The following is a 26,033-nucleotide window of genomic DNA, read 5'->3' on the forward strand; positions in this document are numbered from 1 at the left end:
GGAGAAGCCTGAAGGCGGGGCTGTCACCCACATCTGCCTCAGCCTCCCTGTGCCCTCTGCCTGGGCGTCAGCCTCAGTTTCCCTCCTAGTCCTGAGGGGAGGCCATGGGAAGCGCAGGGCACCATTTAGAGTTTCTGCATTTGTTTTCTAGGCCTGCGAAAACAAACCTGGTGGCTTAACGCAGCAGAAATGGATTCTCCCACAGCTCTGGAGGCCAGAAGCCCAAAGCCAAGGTGTCTCCCAGGACACACAACCCCCGAGGAATCTAGGGAAGAGGCTTTCTTCACTCTCCCTCCTGCCGACGGCTCCAGCTGTTCTGTGACGTGTGGACACATCCCTCCTGCCTCTGCCTCTGTCCTCACACGGCCTTCTCCTATCCATCCCTCCCCCACACCCCATGTCCCTCCTCTGTGTCTCTTACAAGGACACTTGGCTTGTATTTAGGACCCACCTGGGTAGTCCAGGATGACGTCAACTTAGTCTGGGATAATCCTTAATTACATCTGCAAAGATCGTTTTTCTCAAATCAGGTCACATTGACAATTCCTGGATGTGGGCATATCTTTGAGGGGGCTACTCTTCAGGCCACTATTGGGGCTCTGCTCACCTCACCCCAGCTCAGCCCCAGGTTCCTGCAGGGACAGGACCCAGAGTCATGGACACCCTCCCACCGACCCCTATGGGGCCTGACCTCTGAACTGCAGCATCCTTATCTGCCAAACAGAGACCTGAAGGAGTAAGTAACGGCGGCAAAAAAGAAAACCTAGCAAATATCAGGAAATAGCACGTTTTCCTAATCCTCTTGTCCCTTAAGAGAAAAAGCAGGTTGACGTTCCCACCCATTTTCCAGGGAACTAAGTCCTTTTTGGAAACTGGGCTGAGGCAGAGGGACCTGGTGAGCTGTTAAAAAAACATCCTTATGTCCCCTGTGAAGGTCACAGGACCCTATTCAGGCTCTGGCTCCCTTGCACTTCCTTGAATCAAAGTATGAGATTTCTAGAAAGCCCCTCTGATAAGGCTGCACCTGTTACCTGGGACGGGCTATTCTGGCCCCACCATAGCTATGGTAAGACTAACAGTAACTGCCCCTCAACCTTGCCTGAGGCCTCACAGCTCCCCAGAGACCCTCATACATTGGACTCTGGCAACAATCCTCATGGTTCAAGTAAAGTGACTGAAGTATATTCATTCATTCATTCAACAGACATTGACTGAGGACTAATTTTGTACCTGTCAGACATTGTTGCAGGCAGGCCTGGGGATTCATCAGTGAAGAAGACAAACACCTCTGCCCTCACAGAGCTGATGTGTTCCAGAGAGATTAAGTAATTCACCCACGGCCACATGCAGCTAAATGACTAGACTGGACCCAGAACTGGATCCCCAGGCTGTTCACACTGAACCCATCGGTCTGTGGTCTTCTGGGAAAACCTCTGGGAGCAATGGGATAAAAACAGCAATGCTGGGAGGATGTGTCTAAAAGAATTTGGCTGCCCTCTGACCCCTGCCCCAGGAGGTAATCCTAACCCCCTTGGAGTTTACCCAGCGATGGGGTGTCTCCTCCCCAGCGATGGGGTGTCTCCATTATTCAAAGAGGGGCCCTCAGACCACACCCGCTAGTTTATGCTAATCAGATGATTCACGATTGTTCTCCCCATATTTATGCTAATAAGATGGCTCAGGGTTGGGCCTGACTAGATCAGAACAACCAAGCCTGTGATTGGAGGGTTGAGGCTTTGGGTCTGTGATGTCAGCCTGATCTGGTGGGGTCGGGGGGCATGGAGATGGAGTTCAATCATGTAGCCAATGATTTGACCAGTCATGCCTGCATAGTGAAGCCTCAATAAAAACTCTAGACACCAAGCTCAGTGAACTGCCCTGGTTGGCAGTATGCTCCGAGTTTGTGGCCCTTCCATGCGCAGGGTAACCCTTCCCTGAGGAGTACAGCAGTTTTGCATCTGGAACCCTCCCAGACCTCGCCTATCTGTCTCTCCCTTTGGCTTGCTCAGATCTGTAAACATTTGCTATAATAAAATTAAAATCATCAAAAAAAAGAAAAACACTTATGATTCCACATATGAGGTATCTAGGGTAATCAGATGCATAGAGGCAGAGCTCACCAGGGCCTGGGTCATGGGAGGAATGGGGAGTTAGTTTTTAATGGGTACAGAGTTTCATTCTTGCAGCATGAAAAGATTTCTAGAGATGGACTGCATAACAATGCAAATGTACTTTACTACACTGTACATTTAAAAGCAGTTATAGGGACTTCCCTGGTGGTACAGTAGTTAAGAATACGCCTTCCCATGCAGGGGACTCTTGTTTGATCTCTGGTCAAGGAACTAAGCTCCCACAAGCCACAGAGCAACTAAGCCTGTGCCCCAACTACTGCGCCCACATGGCAACTAGAGAAAAGCCTGTGCATCACAACAGCAAGACCCAGCATGCTGCAACTGAAACCTGATGCATCCAAAAATAATAAATTAATAAATTCTAAAGATATGGTTATGATGTTAACTTCTAGGGTATGTATGTTAGTCGCTCAGTTGTGTCCAACTCTTTGTGACCCCATAGACTATAGCCCTCTAGGCTCCTCTATCCATGGAATTCTCCAGGCAAGAATACTGGAGTGGGTTGCCATTCCTTTCTCCAGGGGATCTTTCCAACCCAGGGATGGAACCCAGGTCTCCTGCATTGCAGGCAGATTCTTTATCATCTGAGCCACCAGGAAAGCTCCTGGGTATGTGTATCTTACCATGATTTAAAAAAAAAACAAACAAACTATAAAATATAGCACTTTTCTGAGCTCTTTCTATGCGAGTCTTCCTATCAAATTGTCAACCTGAGGATGGTCATAGGAACTCCTGAATTTGTAGCCAGCTGGTCAGAGTAAGGGGGCCCTGGGAACCCTTGACCTTCTGCCGGAGTCTGGAGTGAGAGCCTTGTCAAGGACTGTGTCCTCAATCTGGGAACGGTGGCCCAACTCTAGGCACATGGCTGAGGGAGGCAGAGAGTGGGAGCTGGCTGGGGGATCAAGTGGCTTCTGGAGTCCTGTCCAGCCCTGAGTCTCCGTGATTCCTCCATAATGACTCCCAGCCCCAAGCACCGGCCCCTACACTGTCTGCTCCATGCACTTATCCCTTGACTCTCCTCTTCGTGTCCTTTTCAGGGTGTGTGCGTGTGTGTCTGTCCATTCCCCATCAAGGCTGTGAGCTCCTCTGGGCCTGGAACTATCTACTCTTCATTTGCTTCCAACACCGAATGGTTTCTCTGTGGATGAACTGAATAGCCTTCCTCTTTCCGGTCTGAAGCTCTGGATCCCGGGGCCCCTATGGTGGGGGGTGGGGCACTCACTGCTGCAGTTCCATCTTAAGCGTTTGCTTCCTTGACTTGGTGCTGGATTGTTTTTCAGAGGCACCTCTAGTGGTCAAGCTTCCCTGGTGGCTCAGATGGTAAAGAATACGCCTGTGATGCAGGAGACCCCGGTTCGATCCCTGGATCAGGAAGATCCCCTGGAGAAGGGAATGACTACCCACTCTAGTATTCTTGCCTGGAGAACCCCATGCACAGAGGACCCTGCTGGGCTACAGTCTATGGGGGTTAGAAAGAGTCAGACACGACTGAGCAACTAACACTTTCAGTTCACTTCTAGTGGTGGGGCACAGGAAAAGGAGGAGAGTTTTCGGCTGTTAACACAGTTGCGCCCCAAGCTCACCACCCCTGCCTCCAGTCCTGAGGTCACTGGAACAGATCAGACCCTCCTTCCAGAAGATGACCTCGTCCCCCTGGGGATGTGGACTGTTTAATTAGAACACCTTCAGTCGAAACGCTCATTTGTTTATGGGGAATACAGGCACAGGCTTTTAAAGACATGCCATAAGTTTAACAGTTATTGGATTTTTCAACTTGTTTACAAAAGCAATATTGTTAAATGGCCAACGGCCAGGCCCAGTTGTTTTTCCTCCTGTGCCTTCTGACAACAGGAAAGCGTATTATCCGCCCCCAGCTGGCTCCCGGGAGGTATGGGGAACAGCATTCCATTTTGCTGTCTGTTTAATTATCCATTCAGCCGGGCTTACACTAAAGCAGTTCCTCATTTGTTCACAGCCAGATCTGCTCTGGAATCGACAAAGAGCTCCTTCCCCATTCCACAACCCCTGCAGCAGCTCCTGCAAGCAGCTTCACTCAGAGAAAATGCCAGCCTCCTAAGAACCTGTCCCTTTGGAACAATGGATCCAAAAGGAGATGCAGGTAGTCTAGGTGACCTTGACACTTGACTTCACATTGCTGGGTCAAAGGCTCTTCCTTGCTCAGAGAAAGAATATTGCTTTGGAAAAGTCTTTTTAAAGCAGGCTGCTGGACACCACTACAAGCTGTTGGGGAGGTTTTAAAAATAGAGCTTGCCATGACTTGCCTTTTCAGATTCTGATTTAGAGGGCCTGGGTCTTCAAATCTGAGATTTTAAAAGCCTCCCAGGTGATTCTGATAAACTAACAGCCAGATTTAGAGGCTTTTGGACTGGAAAATCTCAGCCTGCCTTTGACGCTGAGGTTCTGTAATGTTCTGTGCCAGTGGAGGGGAGGGTGGGAGACTGGGCCTTCCTTCTGCTCTTCACACCAGACCAAGTAGGCGCTCCATGGTCACTTAGCTGGCTGAGCTCGACGAAGCTCACACCTGATGAGAAGTCATCTTGGGGAAACAGCCAGGTAGACGGGGCTCCAAAATCCTCAAGTAGCTAGAAATGAACTGAGTAGTGCCTATAAGCTGATGCAAGGGTTCTGTGGCTGATCTTATCGTGGAACACCTTCACCAGCCCAGCAGGTGTCTGAAGGGCCAGGGAAAATGTATCCCTGTCCAACTTTCATTGGGTAAGTGCCTCTGGATAGGTGGACTCCACACTCAAGGCTGACTTGGCTACAGATGCAGAGAGGAGTTCGAGGGGCAGAGAGCTGGAGGTGGGGGCCCGTCCCCTCTCCAAGTCCCCATCTTCCCACCCACCTCCTCCTAGCAGTGCCAAATTGTCCCTCCAGAGAAGTCTTGGATTCAAACTTCCCCATCCATCCCATCTAGAGTGGTCAGAGTGCAAACAACCTCAATGGCAGTCACACTCAAACTAAGGCTCAACCTCTCTATGGCACTTAATATATAACACACTTGCCAACCATCATCACCCTCCATCCTCACAACACCTCTGTAAAGGCAGGACCATTTGACAGTCTAGGGGATGGAAGGTCAAAGACAGGACTGAATGACTTGAAAAAGGCCAGAGGGCTGCCACGTGGAGGAACCAGAATCTACCTACCCTCAGACCTTCTAATTCGAAGTCCAAAGCCCACAGGCCTCCTTAGTAGCATACACTTTCTTGGCTTTCATCTTTCTTAGAGTGCTTCCATACATGTGACTCTGTTTGACTAATTATACTAAGCTTCGAAGGTTTTAGATCCTCAACTGTCAACCGAGGAATCTGAAGGTCCAAGAAGTTAAAGGGACCACACAGCTGTACCCTTATAATCCGGGAGTTGTAAAAAGGAAAGGTGGGGGACTTACTAGACAGTCCAGTGATTACGACTCCACGCTCTCAATGAAGAGGGTCCAGCTTTGATCCCTGGTCAGGTAACTAGATCCTGCCTGCCGCAGCTAAAGATCTGAGTGCCTAACTGAGACCCAGTACAGCCAAATAAATTTTTTAAAAAAGAAGAAGGAAAGGTGTAAAGTTGGCTATGGAAAGTGGGTAGAAGAAGTAAGGTTTTGAATTACACTGTAGCTCTTAAAAGCTGTGACCCTGGGAAAGTTATTTACATTTTAAGTTTTGTCATCAATGTTCAGGGATAATTCTTAAAACATAAAATAACCACTTTAATACAAATGTAAACATGGACAAATGTCAAAAAGATTTTATTTACCTAATTAATGAGGGAAGCAGTAAGGTGTTAAATACTGGTTCAAAGGAGAATTCAAAGACCTTACATACCTAAGGCAGTCTGAAATGAGTTTATAAGCAGTGCAAAACTGGTCAATATCCTCGGGGCAATAGTCATTTGCATTCCAACAGGCAAAATTTATTTGCATCCCTGGACAAGAATTATTTGCATTATTATCAGTTTGCTACAACTTCTAGAGTTGTAAAAAAAAAAAAAAGCCCAAAGACAATAAAATGAACAGATCACCCAGAAAAGAGCCTTGCAAGGCATCAAGCAATGTTTTTTGGCTCATTACAAAGACTTTCACAATTTTTTCCTAACCTTGTTAAATGCAGATGATCCATGGGGCTGTTGGGAGGATTACGTGAGGTCGTGTGTTTCCTGCCTGGTGCATGGTAGGTTTCCCTTCCCTGCCCATGGCAAGGATCTTCCTTCTGGGGTGGCTTCCTGAGTACCCAAGTTTAGGGGCTTTCTCGCTCTGCTGAGTCTGATAGAGGAGAGACTGGGCCTTAATGTCACCTAGACTCAGGATCTGGTCCTGGCCCTGCCACATCCTTGGGCAAATCATTTCTTTGCTCCTTCCACCTCAGTTAACCAGCAGTAAGAACAAGGAGCTGGACAAGATGACCTCAAAATTTAGCTCAGTAAATCTTGGTTTCATACTGACTCACACAGCACAGACAGAACTGTAGATTTCCTGAGACCAATTCACAGGATGGTTGACAGACATAGATTTTGGAAGCACACAGATAGATGTTTGAATCCCAGTTCAGCTCCTACTATCTGTGTGACCTTGAGTAAGCAGCTTAACATCTCTGAGCCTACATTGCTTATCTGTCAGATGAGGTTATAACAAAGGCTCCAGAGTTTACTCTGAAGATGAAGATGGACAATATGTTACATGCTCCCACATAGTTAATGCTAGATGTCAGTTTCCATTCTCCACTCCTGTATACCAAGTGGGCTCTGCTTTGGGTCACAGGGTCAGAGATCCCCTGTCTCTGCCCATGGTCACTCAGTAGGTCCGTGAATAAACCCTCACTGGGTTTGCCTCTAGCCAAGCATTGCAAGATCGATTACACTTGACTCCTATACTCAGGCACTTTGGTCTTGCCAAGGATCTAGGCTGCAGACATGGCTAACGACAGAGGGAGAAAACTCAGTCCTTCAATGGGGTGGGCAATGGGCTGGGCGAGGTCCCAGGAGGCAGAGCTCACTTTGGCAGTGGTGGGCTTCCAGGAGGAGGCGAACCTTGAGTGGGCACTGCAAGATTCAGACGCAAGGAGGAGCTTCAAGGCACAGGGGCCACTCAGACAGAGACTTCTTCGGCCATCGCCTCCCCAGTGACCTGCCTCTCCTGCTGCTGCATGAGAAGCACTGTAAAGGATGCACTTTTTACCCACAGTGCCTGGCACAGGGGAGTTGCTTCACAGTATCTGAAAAATGGATGAGGGCAGTACCTAGAGCCCACGTTCACATATAGATCGGTGGTTCTAACAGGGTGATATTGCCCCAGGGACACCAGGCAATGTCTGGAGACATTTTGGTTGTCACATCTGGGGTGGAAGGCTAAGAAGGGGCTATTGGCATCCAAAAGCCAGGGATGCTGCTAAATAGCCTCCGGTTCACAGGACAGCCCCCACACGAAGGTTTGTTCAGCCCCAAATGCTAAGAGTGTCAAGGTTGAGAAACCTTGGTACAGAGGAACAGTAAGTAGATCGGGTCACAATACTTCCAGGGGATGTTTGGGGCCAGGGAACACTGACAGTGTTTACTAAAGAAATTGAGACCCAAAGGGGATGAAGCGTCTTTCTCCGGGTCACACCACAAGTTAGCAATAGCCTGAAAATATGAGGGGAATCACTGACTGAAACCGCCCTCCCTGGCCAGACTCTACAGTCACCACTTGCATGAATTATCTTACAACAGGGGCTCCTGGTAAGAAACGCAGAACTAACAAGCCATCACCGAGCAAAAGAATTCAGGAAAGGTCAAAAGGAGAGAGGAGACTCCAATCCATATGTCCCACCAACCTTCCAGAATCCTCCTCACTGGAAGCCATCTTGGCTGAGCGATGCTCTCACCACCAAGAAGGACCCTGAGTCAGAGCGCTTGGCCAGAGACAACCTGGAAACTAATTCCATTACCATGAAACACAGGACTATGAGCCACATGGCAGAGCTGTCTGCTGGGTCCCCTCACGCGACTGGTCTCCACCCAGCTGCCCCTTCCCAATAAGGTCCCTTACTCTGTCAGCATGTATGTCTCCTCAGATAATTCATTTCCAAGTGTTAGACAAGAGCCACTCTTGGGCCCTGGAAGGGGTCCCTCTTCCTGCAGCCAAAAGAGAGGCCAATCTTTGGACGCATCACCTAGGGCTCTTTCTGTCAGCACGCCCCTCACAGCCTCTTCACACCTGTTGTCACATCTCAAAGTCATCTTTGCCCCACCTCCCCTACACAGCTTAATAAGACTGCTTCAGTAGCAGTGACTTGAAATACACCAAATGGTTCAGGTCTTGGAGGCTTTAAACATGTCACTGACAGCACGACTCTGAATCCTTATCCCAGGCCTGCGTCCATGGCATCATTCCCACACAAGAATTAACTTCAGAAAAATTTAAAGGTTAATAAATGTTGAGTCATGTATGAATGTGAAAGCTCGACTATAAAGAAAGCTGAGCACCGAAGAATTGATGCTTTTGAACTGTGGTGTTGGAGAAGAGTCCTGAGAGTCCCTTGGACTGCAAGGAGATTAAACCAACCAATTCTAGAGGAAATCAGTCCTGAATTTTCATTGCAAGGACTGATACTGAAGCTGAAACTCCAATCCTTTGGCCACCTTATGCGAAGAACAGGGTCATATGAAAAGACCCTGATGCTGGGAAAGATTGAAGGCAGGAGGAGAAGGGGACGACAGAGGATGAGATGGTTGGATGGCATCTCTGACTCAATGGACTTGAGTTTGAGCAAGCTCTGGGAGTTGGTGATGGACAAGGAAGCCTGATGTGCTGCAGTCCATGGGGTCACAAAGAGTTGGACATGACTGAGTGAGTGAACTGAACTGAAAGCATGCCACAGTGAGCTAGTAATAAGATACCTTGGGATGTCCATCATGATGGATTTTCAGACAGTTAAATTGGTTAACGCATTTCCCTTTGACCTGTGGGTCAATCTTGGTGACTATCGGGGACAGGGCAGTCACGTTTTTATACATTACACCTTAAATACCTCACTGAATGCCACTGAGGTCCCACTCTCCAGGTAAGAGTCTGATTCATAGACGGTGGAGTGAAGGAAACAGATGGCTCTGTGCCCACTGTGCCAGCTGCCTGGCAGGCCTCACTCTCTCTTACACCCCCTCCCTTGCATGCAGAGCCCCCCAAACAAGTAGTTACATATGTGCAAGTGAAAGTGATTTACTCAGATATCTTCTACTGTTGTGGTTTGGTTGCTCAGCTGTTTCCAACTCTTTGCAACCCCATGGACTGTAGCCCTCCAGGCTCCTCTGTCCACGGGATGTCCCAGGCAAGAATCCTGGAGTGGGTTTCCATTTCCTTCTCCAGTATCTCCTACTATTAATGCATATTAATGCATTAATTCCCATAATCAATTATTTCCTATAATTTGTGGGCATGAGGAAAATCCTCGCCTCCTCTCCCCGTGGGGAGTTTCATTTGAGAAGCCACAAGCGGTTGGCCTGGCCCAATGAGGGCATGCTCAGAGTGGGCGAGCGGGATGGTCACTGTGCAGAATGTGTGCAGCAGGTATCTGAAGTGATGGTTCCCTCCCTCAGGGGCAGGGATGAGGTGCAGAGCTCACGAGCATCATGAAAACCCGGCCTGGGCAGCACCTCTGTGAAATGAGATCTAGCTCCCCTTTCAGTGTCCTTGTCTGTTCAGTGGGGCTAATAACTATCCTTTCACCCATCATCTCTTCCTTCCCGGTGTGTGCAGACTCCAGACAGGGCCTCGGGAATATCACTGCAGAAGAGGAAGAAGAAGGATGGAGAAGGGACCAGGGACAGCAAGGCCCCAGAGAAAGGCTGTGAGCTGGGTAAGTCAGGTGGGAATATCATTCAATGGGGACAGAAGCCCAGGTCCAGGCCCCACTGGGGAATTCATGGCCTTCCCCTCTGGCCCCCAACACCCATGACTGGCCATCCCCCAACCCGGCAGTAACCGAGGCCAGACTTCCCCCTGAGGTCCCTGCCTCCTGGATGACATGTTCTCCTGGATCTGAAGCATCCTTCACACTCACATACTCCCCTACCATCTGCACGTTCCCTGCTTCCTCCTTACGGCTGTTCATGGAAAACAAAAAGATTTCCTACAATGCTGCAACTAAAGATCTTGCATGCCACAACTAAAACCCAGCGCAGCCAAGTACATAAAACAAATTTAAAGAAAAAGAAGTGAAAGCAGGAACTCAGATATTTATGCACCCGCACTCATTGCAGCATTACTCACATTAGCCAAAGGATGGAAATGAATAAACAAAATGTAGTATATACCTACAACAGAATATTGTTCCGCTTTGTATGTGCTACAACATGAATGAAACTTAAAGACATAAGTGAAATAAGACACAAAAAGGTAAATATTATATGGCTTCACTTATATGAGGTATATAGAATAGTTAAATACATAGAGACAAAAGTATAATGTGGGCTTCCCTGGTGGTCCAGTGGTTAAGAATCCGCCTGCCAACACCAAGGACATGGGTTCAATCCCTGGTCTGGAAAGATCCCACATGCCGAGAGGCAACTAAGTCCGTGCTCCACAACTGCTGAGTCTGCTCACCTAGAGCCCATGCTCCGCAAGAGAAGCCACCGCAATGAGAAGCCTGTGGGTGGCAACTAGGGAGCAGTCGCTACCCACAACTAAAGAAACACCCTGCGCAGCAACAAAGACCAAAAAATAAGTATAATGTAGGATACCAGGGGCTAGAAGGAGACAGGGATGGGAGTTACTGTCTGGTGGGCACAGAGCTTCAATCTGGGAAGATGAAAAGAATTCTAAAGACAGATGGTGGTTATGGCTGCACAATGTGACTATATGTCATTGAACTGTACACTTAAAAGTGGTTAAAACAATAAAATTTTATGTTATGCATATTTTACCACATTGAAAAAAAAACTGAAGAAAAAAACAAACCTAAGCTTTGAACTCCTTGTGGTCAGGGCCTGCATTTTTCACTTCTTTGGACTCTGTTCAGTTATAACAACAAAGGCCACGCCTGTGTGGAGAGAAGGGGAAGAGAAAGAGAAGGGCCTCTCTGGGTCAGTGGCCCACCAGGCTTGGAGACAGGAGCTGTGGGTCCATTCGGGTTCCCTGACCCCACAGCATGCATCTCCCACAGACTCTTTTTCCAGACCTGCAGCCCAGGCTCCACCCTCTCCTGGCCTGAAGCAGGTACTGTAGCCACACACCTCAGGCCTCCAGGTACCCTACCAGACCTTGCCCGCTCCATTCCTGCTGACCTAGAAGGCCCCATCACCCACCATTCCCCTTTGTCCCCTTGTGCTCAAACCACATCCAAAAACACTGTTCCCATTACATTGCATCCAAAAATATTGTTCCCAGTTGTGCCATATTCTCCGCATCTCCATGTGCTTTCGCAAGAACCATAACTTTTGTCTGGAAAGTTCTGTCTTACCTGCTACCTGATAAAGCCCACCTCATCCTTCACGTCTCAGTTCACACCCCCACCTGCTCTCTGAGGCCCTGCACCCTGCTCGGCATCTCAGCGCCTAACATCCAGACCTGTAATTGCCAGCATCTCCCATTGGATGGTGGGATGATGGAGCAGTCAGTGCTGATTGGCCCCATCTCCCCCTTCCCCAACTCCCCATTTTCTTTCTTGCTTAGAGCCCAACTTCCGTTCAGCTGCTCCTTTCCTGCCTGGCCACCTCAAGTGAGAGCAACTGGCATCACAGTGCTGCTCGAGGGAGATGAAGCCCGATTGGCTTACACCAATCACAGTATTCTATTCTTCTCTCTGGTATTGGCTGAGGAGGGGTCACGTGATCTAATTCTGGCCAATGAAATATGAGGGGAAATTTGCATGTTTCTGTCTGCTTAAAACCACGTGGGACAGGGACAAAAGGAAAAAGGCACTTTTCTGCCTCTGGGCCTGCTCATCAGTACTTGTCAACTGGCATTGCTTCAGCCACTCTGTCACCCTGAGGAGTGACATCACCTACACATTGGGGGTGGGAGGGCAGAAGGATTTGTTATCAGGCAGGGTCCTGGCAGGGGGTGGGAATCATACCAGTTATGCTAGGGGGAATTTATGGTGAATAATTGCTCACTAGGTGTAGAAGATGTTAATCAGGTAACAGAAAGGTAAAAAGGAAGGTAGCCAGATACTGCTTTTAGGGTTGAGAGAACATAGGAAAGAGGCTGGAATCCCTAACACTTAGAGGAGGGGTGCGTGGAGCTGAAATGCCGACCTCTGGGAAGGGGCTGCTGCGTGGCTGGTGCAGGTCTCTCTGAGCTCAAAGGACAAGTCCACTGGGGTCTGGACCCAGCTTCTGAAGAGAAGATGCAACGCTGCCGTGTCTGTGAGAGTGGGAAGAACAGCAAATCCATTCAGCCTTCAGAGGAATGGCCTCTGTGTGGTGAAGAGACCGTGCTGGAGGGAAGCTGGCAGGAACAGGAAGCCCTGGGAAAGGTATTAACAGCCCCAAGGGCTCCCTCTAGTGTCCCCCATTGACCGACACTGGCAGGGAGCAGCTGGCAAAGCAGAAATGGGACTGGTGGCCTTCCAACTCATGTCATAAAGCCGACGGTGGGCTAGGAGCTGAGACAACAGCCTAAGAACTGATACAGATGGAGAGTGCCTGAATCCTGGACCACAGCGCTACAACATTGCCATGAACAACCAGGGTGCTGCCCTTCCTCAGATATCCTGTCATGAGAGAAAATAATATCCTCTCCAGGTCCTATAACTGACCCGACATCTGTACAGCCACAGTCCTGTCTGAGCTGGGTTCCCCCACAGAGCCTCGTGTGGGGCCCCACTGTTTGGAGACTGATGAGGTTGACCTAAAGCACCCTCCTGTCCCTGGACCTTCTGTGGCCTCCATGAGATGGGTCGGGGTGCTGACTTCCATGGAGTTGCTCTTCAGCGGTGTATTGATTTCCTAGGGTTGTTATAAGAAATAACCACAAACTTAGTGGCTTAAGACACCAGACACTTATTCTCTCACAGTTCTGGAGGCCAGTCTGAGATCAAGGTGTCAGCAGGGCCACGGTGCCTCTGAAGGTCCTGGGGAGAACCTTCCTTGTCTCTTCCAGCCCTGGTGGCCCAGTCATTTCTTGGCTTGTGGCGGTATGCCTCCAGTCTCTACTGCGTGTTCTCCTGACCTTCCCCTCTGTGTCTCTGGGTGTCTGTTCTGTCTCTCATTGGATCTAGGGCCCATCTCCATCTCAATCCTCACGTTAATTACACTTCTGATGATATCCTAGTAGCTAAGTCTTCCGACTCTTTGTGACCCCATGGACTCTAGCCCCCCAGGTTCCTCTGTCCATGAGATTTCCCAGGCAAGGATACTGGAGTGGCTTGCCATTTCCTCCTCCAGGGGATCTTCCTGATCCAGGGATTAAATCCATGTCTCCTGCATAGTAGGTGGATTCTTTACCACTAAGTCACCTGGGAAGCCAAATTACACTTCTACAAAGACCTTGTTTCTGAAGAGCTCACACTCTGGGTCCCAGGTGGATACGAATTTGGGGAGGACACCTTTTAACACTATAAGAGGCAAGATCCAGATCCGAAGAGGAAAGCTGGAGTTGGAACAGCAGCTGCCTTGCCCAGCACAAGGGCTCCTTCAGGCACCAACTGTCACCTGTGGACAACACTTCAGCCCCTGTCACCTGTGGACAACACGTCAGCCCCTGGAACCACCCAGGCCCTGAAGGTCAGCAGTCACTGATAGACCCTCTCAGGAGGTTACATGATGGCCCCTTGCATTCCACCTATGGGCTCCTGGTAAGGTCTGTCTGTCAAAGCATACACTGTAAATAAAGCCTTTTCCACTTGGGGACTGGTGGTAAAGCAAAGGGGAAAGGAAAAAAAATTAAACAAATGAAGGCAAAGTCTTCATCATCTACAAAACAATATGCAAAAACCAGGGCATTCCTCTGGACCATCGATAAATAATCCAGACCACAAAAATAATACATTAGATGGCTTGTGTAATGGTAGCATGTGAAAGACTGTGGAACTTTCTAAAATTAATTTTCTTCATTTTGGTTTATTAAAATTGCACTCATCTATCTCCCCTGTTAAATATTTTATTTTTTCATATTAATGGCTGCAATTTCAGCTTGTGCCTGTTTCTGTCATTAACACTGTACAAACTTAATATCATTAGTAGTTTTTCCCTTAATTATGTGACTAGAGAAGAAAAACATCAAAGTTTCCGTGAAATTGGAATAGTATATCTAAATTGCCTCATGTTTATTTTAACATTAACAGTAAATGAAGCTAATGGGCTTTTATATTATTAAAAGCACTCATTTGTGTCCTGCCTGTTCTAATATATAACAAAGCTTTAAAAGATGTTAAATAATTAGTTATTTAATAGGGATGGGTAGAATAGATCAAGCGAAAGGAAAAGTTGAGGGTAACCAATGCACACAGTTGAGGGGTCTGTCCCTTTTAGGTCTTTCAGATGGGATTCCCTCTCCACAGGTTGCCTGTCCCCACTGTTAATGTGAGAGCTTCTAATTTATATCGACCCTGGAGAGTCTATTGTTGCAGCCTTGCAGAGGACACATGTGTGGGGGGCAATAATGTTCTCAATTACTTCTGGGCAACTTCCATTCATAATTCAATACCTGCAAAGGCCCATGTTAGGCTGGGGCTCGGGAGGTCCTCTGCAGGAGGCAGCCATGTAGCTGCTGCTGCAGGCCACCTCCTCGCTCACAGCCTCCTCACTGCCTCCTGGAAGCAGGGTCTCCTTGGCTTTAGAGGATGCCGACGGATGGAGGCACTGCTCTGCGTCAAGAGCCCAGTGAGGCCTGGCCTGTGGGTCTAAGAGAAGGGATAGACTGTTATCACTCTCCTGCTCAAAAACCTGCAAGGACTCCCTGTGGCCTGCTCGGTCAAGGCCAAGCTGCTTGCTTGGCACTTGAGGCCCCACCTACCTGACCCAAGCTCCTGCTCTTTCCAGCATCTGTACTCTGTTCGGTCCAGCTCTTCCTCCGACCCCGGGCCCAGAACATGCCAAGCTGTCCCATCTCCTTGTCTTTGGTTGTGCCATTTGCCCTTACCTGAACCCACGTTTGTCCTTTCACCTGTCTATCCAAATTCTAATCATTCCTAAAGATTCAAATTCAGATCTGGGCTTCCCTGGCGGTCCAGTGGTTGAGACTCCACCTTGCAATGTAGGGGACATCAGCTGGATCCCTGGTCCGGGAAGATCCCACATGCCTCAGGGGAACTAAACCCATGTGCCTAGAGCCCATGCTCTGCAGTAAGAGAAACCACGGCAATGAGAAGCCCACCGCAACTGGAGAGCAGTCCCCACCCACAACTAGAGATAGCCGCAAGCAACCATGAAGACCCAGCACGGCCAATACACAAATACATGAATGAATAAAATTCAAATTCCAGACCCTCCATTAGTCCTCTCCTGGTCCCTCTGTCTCATGAACCCCTAGAGCAGGGGTTTTCAAACTTGAGTATGTATCAGAATAACCAAGGGGGCTTGCTACAACACAGATGGACAGATTCCATAGGTCTGAGAATCTGAATTTCTAATAAGTTCCCAGGTGATGCTGACAGTCTGGGGACCACACTTTGAGAACTACTAGAACATATGCAGCCATTCCAGACCATGAGGCACTGTTCTTGTACTGGCTTGAAAGGCTCTCTGATAGTAGCATGTGGCCAAGACTTCTCTCCTCAGATAGACAGTAGGTTCTTTGAAGGCAGGGACTCTGAACTACTCCTCTATATCCCTCGAGACATGACTAGCTCAAGGATGGGCTCATGGTGTGTGAGCCAATGACTCAGATGGACAGATTGACTAGCTGCCATGAGTTTCATTCAATCCTTGAAAAAAATCTCCATTTTATAGGTGAGGAAGCTGGGACTTAGAGAGATGAATTAAGTCACTAAAGGTCATACAACTATTAAGTGACAGATAAGATTTGATCTCAGGTTCATTTCCAGAGTCCTGGCCAATGCTTCTTAGTCAAGTGATTTCAAACATAGGACTTGGGAGGATAAGGCACCTGTGTTAGAAGGAAATTGGCTGCTTTTGTCACTTCTATGCTAAGGATTGTAGGTTTTAGTGATCCTTTAGTCTAGGACGGAGTACACATGGCAAACAAGCTGCTACTCTCCTCCAGCCAGCTAATGTACTCAGTCACCCTGACATAAATGCAAGTCTCAGTATTCTTCACACTGCACCAACTGATTGGCCTTTCTATGGCAGGATGAAATATATTTGCCATTCATAATCTAGTCCAATTTCTCCACGATGCTGGTGAGACCCAGAAAGGAAATGCAGCTTGGCTACCCTGCATATCAGTAATGTGTATTGGTTATCTCTTGCTGTGTAACAAATTATCCTCAAACTCAACAGCAGACATTTATTGACTCATAGTTTCTGTGTGACATGAATTTGAGAATAACTCAGCTGGTTAGTTCTGGCTCAGGGTCTCCCATGTGCTTGCAATCAGGATATTGGCAAAATATGAGATTTGGAATGAAAAGATCTGTGCTTACTTCTGTCGGTTACCATAAAGGCATTACTGATCCAAGACAGTGAATTAAGTTCATGGCTATAGTTATTCTGACCATTCAGGTAACACAAACTTGGGCCGCAAATCTACTTTTTAAGAATGGTTCTTTGCCCTCCTGCCCTGCCCAGAATCAAGGCAACTTTTCTTACTGTCCCTGAGTGTGCAAGGGGTGAAGCAGTCTTCCTCTGGTTCATACTTACCCTGAGGGTTTCCTTTGGAGTCCAACCTTTATGAGGAAGGACATCCTATTAGATTCGCCACCTTTGCTGGCCCTGGGTTTTATCTTCTCTCCCCAAATACCCTCGGTCATGTCAAGACTGAAACTCAGGTTTGCTTGTTGGGCAAATACCCACAGGGTACAAGGAGCTTCAGTGCCCTCTGAGTTCCCACTCTCACATAGATTTTGGCCTTGTAGCTTCTTACCATCTTGTCAGCCTTTAATGCTGTTAAGAAAATATTTTTCATTTTATTCAGCATTTCTAGTTGTTTCTACCATGAACATTGGTCTAAATAACTCAACCTGCCATATTACTAGCAATAGAAGTCTGCCATGTGCTTTTCCCACAACTCTAGATTAGTTTGTTTTCTCAATTAAAGTGACCAAAATAAGAAGTGGAATGGATCAGTCCAGTGGATGGTGAGGTGATGGGGTGGTGGCTATTGTGCAAAAAATCCTCCTAAAGATGGTGAGGGTTCCTTACCCACTGACCATGAGCCCTGCCCATGCACCTAAGTAACTGGTCTGTGTTCTCCAGGCAGGATGGTCTTGATCAACCAAACCTCCCAAGGTCTTTGGAAGCTTTTAAGCAGGACGATGACGCAAGCACATGTCACTCCAGGAAAGATGACTGTGGATATTCTTTGCTGACCAAGGTCCATATAGTCGAAGCTATGATTTTTCCAGTAGTCATGTACAGATGTGAGAGTTGGACCATAAAGAAGGCTGAGAGCTGAAGAATTGATACTTTCAAATTGTGGTGCTAAAGAAGATTCTTGAGAATCCCTTGGACAGCAAAGAGACCAAACCAGTAAATCATAAAGGAGATCGACACTGAATATTCATTGGAAGGACTGATGCTGAAGTTGAAGCTCCAATACTTTGGCCACCTGATATGAAGAGCCAGCTCATTGGGGAAAAGCCCCTGATGCTGGGAAAGATTGAGGGTGGGAGGAGAAGGGGGCAACAGAGGATGAGATGGTTGGATGGCATCACTGACTCAATGAACATGAGTCTAAGCAAACTCCAGTGAGATACTGAAGGACAGGAAAAACTGGCGTGCTGCAGTCTATGGGGGTCACAAAGAGTCAGACATGACTTGGCAACTAAACAACAATAATTGTTTGAAGAAGGGTTAGAGACACAATAGCTTTGGATGGGGAGGTCTGGAGGCTGTTATGGTGGTCAAGGTGAAATATAGTGACAGGTTGGACTGGGGTCAAGAAGGGAGAAAGAAGTAAAGGATTGATTGATATCAGGAGGTACCATCAACAAGCATCACACTGTTGGCATGTGATCCTGGACTTGATGTAATTGAAAATTGTAGGTTTAAGAGGCACAGCTCTTCTTAAGGCTCAGCGGACATGAATGGCAACTTGATTCCAATGAACCAGTCCTGTCACCACATTGAAAACTGTGGCCTGGTATGGCAAAAACCACTACAATATTGTAAAGTAATTAACCTCCAACTAATAAAAATAAATGGAAAAAAATAAATAAAGAGTAAGAAACATCCCAAGCCAAAAAAAAAGAATATAAAATTTCAATTTAAAAAAAAAACAAAAAACTGTGGCCTGTGGAGAGTTGATTGTGAGACTCCCTGGATAAAGGATCTGAAGCGTCTTCCTTAAGTGGCCATGCCAGATGGACAACTACAAGGACAGTGGCGGGGTGGGGATGCTGGTGCAAGGCATCAACCATCTCTAGGTGTGGCCTGGACCCTTCTACGTCGTGACTCCCCTACATGTATTCATCTTGCTTCCTGGTGTAAACACCTATCCTCAGGCAAAGAGGATTACAAAAAGGGAGTATGAGGAAGGAAAAAGAAGATGAGTCACATAATAAAGGAAAGATAAGAGAATCATAAAAGGTCAAAGTTGAGAACAAGATGACAAAATTCTTAAAAACAAATATTAAAAGAAATTCAGGATCTGAAAATATTGAGTTTATACATAATAAAATCAACTGGATTTTTAAAAAATAAAATATTAGAACCTCAGATATTAAATGCCAAAAACCTAAAAGTGAGAGTGATTCACTAGGAGCAACTGAAAGAGTGGCTCCAAGTCAAAAAGTTAAAAGTGATAATAAATTAATTGTTTAAAGTGCAGGAAATGGGAAGATTGATAAATAGGGTCCAAATGGGAATGTGGGATAAGGAAAAATGAAACAGATAATAAAATAGAAAAGTCCTGTTAATGTCAGGCCTTCGAGCTCCTGGGGAGAGCGAGTGTGCCTGGTCAGGAAGGCGCCTGCTCCTCTACCCTCAAACCCTCCCAGGGCAGCAGGCAGAGGGGCACAGGGGTGCTGTGAGGTGGCAGAGGGAGCCCCAGTCTGCGAGTCGGGGGACTGGGTCCCAGCGGGGTCTGATGGCATCCCTGCAGGGCCCGAGCTAATTTCCCGACCGGTCCTCAGTCTCCTCAGCTGCAGGAGAAGAGCACCAACTTGATACCCACGCACTTCCTTCTGCTGTGCTGTCTGGGCTGGCAAAGGGGTGCCAGCCGCAAGCAGGGGGCTGGGGAGCTTGGCTTCTTAGGGGAAGCACTGAATCTGGAGACTGAAGACCTTGAGTCTCTAGGGTTCCAGAACGCAGCAGAAAGCGGAAAACAAGAGCTGGGGACTTCCCTGGCGATCCAGTGGCTAAGACTCTGCACTCCCAGCGGAGGGTGCTAGGTTCAACCCCTGGTCAGGGAACTAGGTCCCACATGCCACAACTAAGAGTTCTTAGGGCACAACCAGAAGATTTCCCACAACACTGCAACTAAAATCCTACGTGCCGCAACTAAGACCCAGTGAGCCAAATAAATAAATAAGTAACATATCTTAGAAGAAAGAAAGCAAGAGCTGTTCAACAGGGCAGCAGGGGGAGGTGGGTGTTGCCACCTTCTGAGTCCCCAAACCACGACCATCCGTGTAAGTCACCCCGCCCATGAGGAAACCCAGCCACACGCTGTAGCCGCGTAAGCAGTATCCCAGAGCAGGGCTTCTTCAGCTTTCAGCATCTCTCTGGTTCCCTGGCACTCAGCTGCTTAAGGCAGGCTCTTGCCTTATATAGGAGTTTATCCCAGCCCCGACTCCAGGCCCCAGCATGAATCTTACTGAGACCCTGGTCACTGCACGGGTGAGGGATGAAGAAAATAAAAATGGGAATTCTACCCCTTGTCGGTGCTTGGTAGGTGCCATTGCTTCATCTGCATGGGGTCATTTAGTCCTCATGACAGCCCTGTAGGGTAAGGACTATTATTATCCCATATTATAGGTGGGTAACTAAGGTTCAGAGGCTGAAATCACTTGCCCAATGTTGCCCAGCCAGGAAAGAGCTGAGGTGGGATTTAGATTCAGGTATTCTGACTTCAAAACGGTGAGATTCATCATTCTGCTATGAGGTGAATGAGAGGAAACGACCCTGGACCCCAAAGTCCACTGGTATAGGTTTGTTTCAGGGGGCTCAGTCGTTAAGAATCCACCTGCCAATGCAGGAGACTCAGGTTCGATCCCTGGGTCAGGAAGATCCCCTGGAGAAGGAAATGGTGACCCACTCCAGTATTCTTGCCTGGAGAATCCCCTGGACAGTGGAGCCTGGTGGACTATAGTCCATGGGGTCGCAAAGAGTCAGATATGACTGAGCTACTGAGCATGCTGCATGGGTATGTTTGAGACCTCAGAATGAGGCAGCCGTGGGGTGGTGAGGGCACAGATGGGGTACCCTTACCTTATTGTTGGGGTGGCGACCCAGCTACCCAACGTTCTGGCTTATCCTTCTGGGTCTCCTCTGCTTTGGTGCTGGGACAAATGGAACCTACAACAGAACAGAACAGCCTCTTCAGGATAAAACCCAAGGAAGAAACAGCCAAGGGACTAGTGTCCCCTGGCAAAGGGAGGTGGAAATTTCCCTGTGGGGAAGGAGCCTTGGGCCCGGAGGCCTCTTAGGAGGCCTTCTCCACTTGCAGTTCATTCTTCTCACCCTCTTCTTCCCAGGGGCTGTGAGACACGGCTCTGATGCATCTACCCCCCAGCCCGCAGCTGACTCCCAGCGCTTAGGACACACTTCTGCCACCCCACTCCCCACCCCGGACTCCAGCCTCTCCCGTGGGCCTCCACCAGACCCAGGCAGTGTCTGCGTCTTTACGATTCCGTGTCTCAGTCTCGATCCTGGCCCATGGAGTCAAGGGGCAGACCAAGTTCCCTCGGTGTTTAAGGGCAAACATCCAGTGGAGCTGCTGCTCCTGCCTTGGAACTGTCCCCTAAGAAGCGGATGTGGCCACTTCAGCCTCCATCCTATAACGATGTGGACCTGACCCCTCCTCCCCACAGGCTCCTGGAGACAGTTGAGTTCTCTGCTCTTTGGTGAACTTCCCTGTCTGCCTCCTCTGAAGGGTCACACCTTGCTCCCCCCACCAGGGGGCTCCCACCACTCCTCACGGGCCCCCAGGTGGTGGGCTGTGACAGCCCCCTGAGAGGGCCCAGCTTTCCTCTCTCCCTCAAAGTGTCCAGTTCTCTCAGCTACAACCTCTAACCTGGAGGGGCCTCTGGGGTCAAGCCAGATCTGCTTCTGGGGAGACACAGGAAGCCCCTCCTCAAGGAAGGAGGCTGAGCCCCCAAGGGAAGCTGGAGAAAACTCTGGAATGGGGCCTGAGGGCCTGTGGAGGGCAAGTACCAGAAATGGTGCCCTGACCCCACCACCCATCCATTCACGCAGTGAAAGTTACTGGGGGCTGCTCGGGGTCGGGCGCCGGGCAGGCTCTGGGAGGGAATCAGGAGACGTGGCTCTTCCCCTGTGGAGCACGGGGAACGGGGACAGCCAACACACTGGGCAATCACAGGCTGCACGGTCAGGGCTGGGACCAAACCACCCCTCCTTCCTCAGCCTCAGGTCCTCATCTGTAAAATGGGCACACCACCATTCATGCCCAGGGTGGGTGGGATGGTTGAATGAGACAACACATAGAAAATCTCCCCCGTGGTAACAGGTGTGTGCAGCATTTTCCGCACTGCAGGTTGAGTTGTAAGTGTGAGCTGCCAAGAATTTAGTGTCATGAACAACTTCTTTTACAAAGGAAATAGAATAAAAACATTACGTGCATCCTCTGAATTAAGAGTATTATTTTGTGAAAATTCTACTTTAGTTATTAGTGTGTGTATATATACTGGGTCTTTTTTTTTTTCAAAGAAAAAATCTTTTTTTTCAAAGAAGGTTGAAGGCCACTGACCTAGTAATCAGAGCAGGGCTTTGGGGTCATCTAGTTCCACCATTTATGACACCATGTGACACAGTTGCATATCTCTTCACCTCCAAGCCTCCCTGCAGTAGAGAATGACGAGACAGCACATGTGAACACGCTGCTCAGAACAGGCACCCAGGACATCACCGGGCCTCCAAACACGGCTGCCTCTTCTGTATGTTAGCATTGTGTAGATTACACATCAAGACCCCCCAAGTCAGGGGCTGATTATCTCTGACTGAAAACATGACAAGTAAAAAGGAAGCTGTGGTGGGGTGGTGGGGTGGTGGTGTAGTTGCTAAGTCGTATCTGACTCTTGAGATCCCATCAACTGTAACCCGCCAGGCTCCTCTGTTCATGGGATTCTCCAGGCAAGAATACTGTAGCTGGTTGCCATGCCCTCCTCCAGGGGATCTTCCCAGCCAAGGAATTGAACCCAGGTCTCCTGCACTGCAGGAAGATTCTTTATAGACTGAGCTACCAGGGAAGCCCTAAAAAGGAAGCTAGTATTGTTATTGTTGTTTTTTCTATGTCAATGACTAACATTTTCAGGCATTTGTGTGCTGGGCACCAACCTCATTTAACCCTCATGGCAGCTGGGTGAGGTAAATTCTATCATTATTCCCATTTTACAGCTGACAAAACTGAGGTAATGGGAGGTTGAGACTTAACAGCTTGTCTAGCTGACTCTTACTCCTGCCCCCACACCAGCCCCGCTCCCTACCTTGATTCAGGGTCTCCTCCGCCCCCGAGGTCCCCAGCGGCTCCAGTTCTGAGCCTCCTGGGCCCCAGCTGCCCTTTCTGCAGGCGCCCTGCCTGACTGCTCTGGCCCGGTAATTTCACGCACATGCCCGGCCTCACTCTACCACACTCCAGCTGTTTCTCATTTCAAAGCCCCACTCCTCAGCGCCTTCCGCACTTGGTAGCACCCAGCCAGCTGGTTACAGGAGTGGGGAGTGGGGAGCAGGAGGCAACCTGGTCTTCAGGGCCGAGCCAGGCCTGGGGGCTATGACCTGCAGCTCCCAGCTCCAGTCCAGAGTGGCCAGGAGAACAGGACTCTACCAAGGTCTGAGAAAGCCCCTGGAAAGGAAGTCCTCCCCACTGGAGCCCCAGCTCAGGAGCTGAGCCCCGAGCCGGAAGTGGAGCACCAGCGCAGCCCGAGGGCGGGCCCGAGGTGCCACTGTCGCTGAAGCAGGCAGCCCGGGGCTGGGTACCAGCGTGGTGTCAGCCGCCAGCTCTTGCCACATCGATCATCCAGTCCTTAAGACATATTAAAATGGATTTAAAAAGACATTTTGCATTTTCTCTCCTTAACACCCACATTATTGCCACACATCGGCTTTTGTTTTAATTAAAATCGGTTTTGAAATCCTCCATGAAACTTCAGTGGGATTGTTAAAGGCGGCAATTTCCTTATCGGCAGCGCGTCCCCACAACATACTGTAATAGTTATTTTGTAACAAAGCACAAGTCTTATTAATTTAGCTCAATCAAATCAGCACCACGTTAATTTATGGGGCTGTAAAAATCTGGCGGTGCCGCTCTAGATCAAGGAACTTAGGGCAGGCAACAGACCAAGTGGGATGTTTATTTTGTACAATGGTCCCTAACTGCATTTCCATGATTTAAAAGCTTTCCGAGGCGTGCGATGATAATATTACATGCATATAGAATTGTGTGTTTGCTATGCCTCATTACTCCCCGCAGAGACCCAAAATCATTTGGTATTCAACTCCTACCTAAAATATTTCCTTTTACATACAAACATTTTTTCTTCTTTAAATGGCTTCTCTATGTTAAAAAAAAATTTTTTCCGGGGCTATGAAGCAAGATCGTTTCCTACGTGGGATTCTATTTTGGTCCAGTGTTGATCTTTAGTGGTGATTACTAAGTGGGTAGCCGGTTTTTCCTCCTTCTTCCCCTCTGGCCATACCCTCCAAATTCGAAGCAGGTGAAGGTCTCCCTGGGATTCATTTTGCATTTTCTGCCCGCCCCCCACCCCCTACGTCTTGTTTCCTGATTCCTGTTTCCTGGTTTACTTTTATTGATGTCTACTTCAGCAACTAGAAATGTTTCTTTCTAACTCACATCTTAATAGCAAAGCCCACAGTAACAATTATGATTTGCCAGGAGATGCAGTGTAACAGCCAGTGGGGGATTTGCAAGGCTTTGTGGGATGGGGAATTGAGCAGTTGTGGGCTAGAAATGGGGAGATGGAGGCTCAGAGAGGGCAAGTGACCTGCCCAAAATCACACAGCAAGTAAGGAAGAGCACTGGACTCTGGGACTCAACCCAAAACCTCTGAGTTCCAATTTTCCCATTAGAATAAAGACGTACGAATTGGAAGGAGGTCACTCATGTGAAGGGCATAGCACAGGGCCTGGACACAGAGCGGGCCCTTAGCAATGTTCGGATATAACTGTATTGTCCTTGCTCCGCAAGGACTGGTCCTGTCTTTCAAGTGCCCGGCTCTGAATTGCAGAGCTGGGCGATGCTCAGATGCAAGCTAAGGGCAACTGACATCTTGCATATTTATGTCTACAGAGCTTCTCCTGAGTACAAAGATGCTTCCATCTGCTCCAGGGGGAGCACACACCTGCTCTGAGGATACAGACTAGGTGCTAAAATATAGCGTTAACTGTTGGACTCAAGACAACCTGTCAAAAGACAGGCAGCTGTGAAACCCTATTTAATGGAGGAGAACACCAAGACTGCCTGAGAGTTTCGCTGACCACCCTCAGGCAAGACGACTGATGGCCAGGAAGAGAGTCCAGCCCAGGGCCACCGACTCCAAGGCCAGTGCCCTTTCTTGCACACTGACTGCCTTGGGCTCCCTGGCTGGTCCATAGGTGGCTGAGGCCTGGGCAGGAAACCTGCTTTCCGCCTGTGGTATAAACAGCTGCTGACAGGATCCTCTATGACCCACCTCCCAGAATATTGGAAATAAAAGCAAAAATAAACAAATGGGACCTAATGAAACTTAAAAGCTTTTGCACAACAAAGGAAACTATAAGCAAGGTGAAAAGACAGCCTTCAGAATGGGAGAAAATAATAGCAAATGAAGAAACAAAGGATTAATCTCAAAAAATATACAAGCAACTCCTGCAGCTCAATTCCAGAAAAATAAATGACCCAATCAAAAAATGGGCCAAAGATCTAAACAGACATTTCTCCAAAGAAGACATACAGATGGCTAACAAACACATGAAAAGATACTCAACATCACTCATTATCAGAGAAATGCAAATCAAAACCTCAAGGAGGTACCATTACATGCCAGTCAGAATGGCTGCTATCCAAAAGTCTACCAGCAATAAATGCTGGAGAGGGTGTGGAGAAAAGGGAACCCTCCTACACTGTTGGTGGGAATGCAAACTAGTACAACCACTATGGAGAACAGTGTGGAGATTTCTTTAAAAACTGGAAATAGAACTGCCATATGACGCAGCAATCCCACTCCTGGGCGTACACACTGAGGAACCCAGATCTGAACGAGACACGTGTACCCCAATGTTCATTGCAGCACTGTTTATAATAGCCAGGACATGGAAGCAACCTAGATGCCCATCAGCAGACGAATGGATAAGAAAGCTGTGGTACATATACACTATGGAACATTACTCAGCCATTAAAAAGAATTCATTTGAATCAGTTCTAATGAGATGGATGAAACTGGAGCCCATTATACAGAGTGAAGTAAGCCAGAAAGATAAAGACCAATACAATATACTAACGCATATATATGGAATTTAGAAAGATGGTAATGATAACCCTATATGCAAAACAGAAAAAGAGACACAGATGTACAGAACAGACTTTTAGACTCTGTGGGAGAAAGCGAAGATGGGATGTTCTGAGAGAACAGCAGTGAAACAAGTATACTATCAAGGGTGAAACAGATCACCAGCCCAGGT

At 48.2% G+C, this 26,033-nt stretch overlaps 1 long non-coding RNA gene across 1 annotated transcript in view; it reads right to left on the reverse strand.

Annotated features, from left to right (window-relative positions):
• Positions 1–26,033, reverse strand: part of LOC133067440 (uncharacterized) — a 161,823-nt gene that overhangs the window by 124,424 nt on the left and 11,366 nt on the right. The window contains exon 2 of the long non-coding RNA XR_009695255.1: positions 20,610–20,696. This is a non-coding gene — a long non-coding RNA (uncharacterized LOC133067440). The remainder of the gene's footprint in view (positions 1–20,609; positions 20,697–26,033) is intronic.

Source organism: Dama dama, chromosome 12 (assembly GCF_033118175.1).
Source record: "Dama dama isolate Ldn47 chromosome 12, ASM3311817v1, whole genome shotgun sequence".
In the NCBI taxonomy this organism is placed as follows: domain Eukaryota; kingdom Metazoa; phylum Chordata; class Mammalia; order Artiodactyla; family Cervidae; genus Dama; species Dama dama.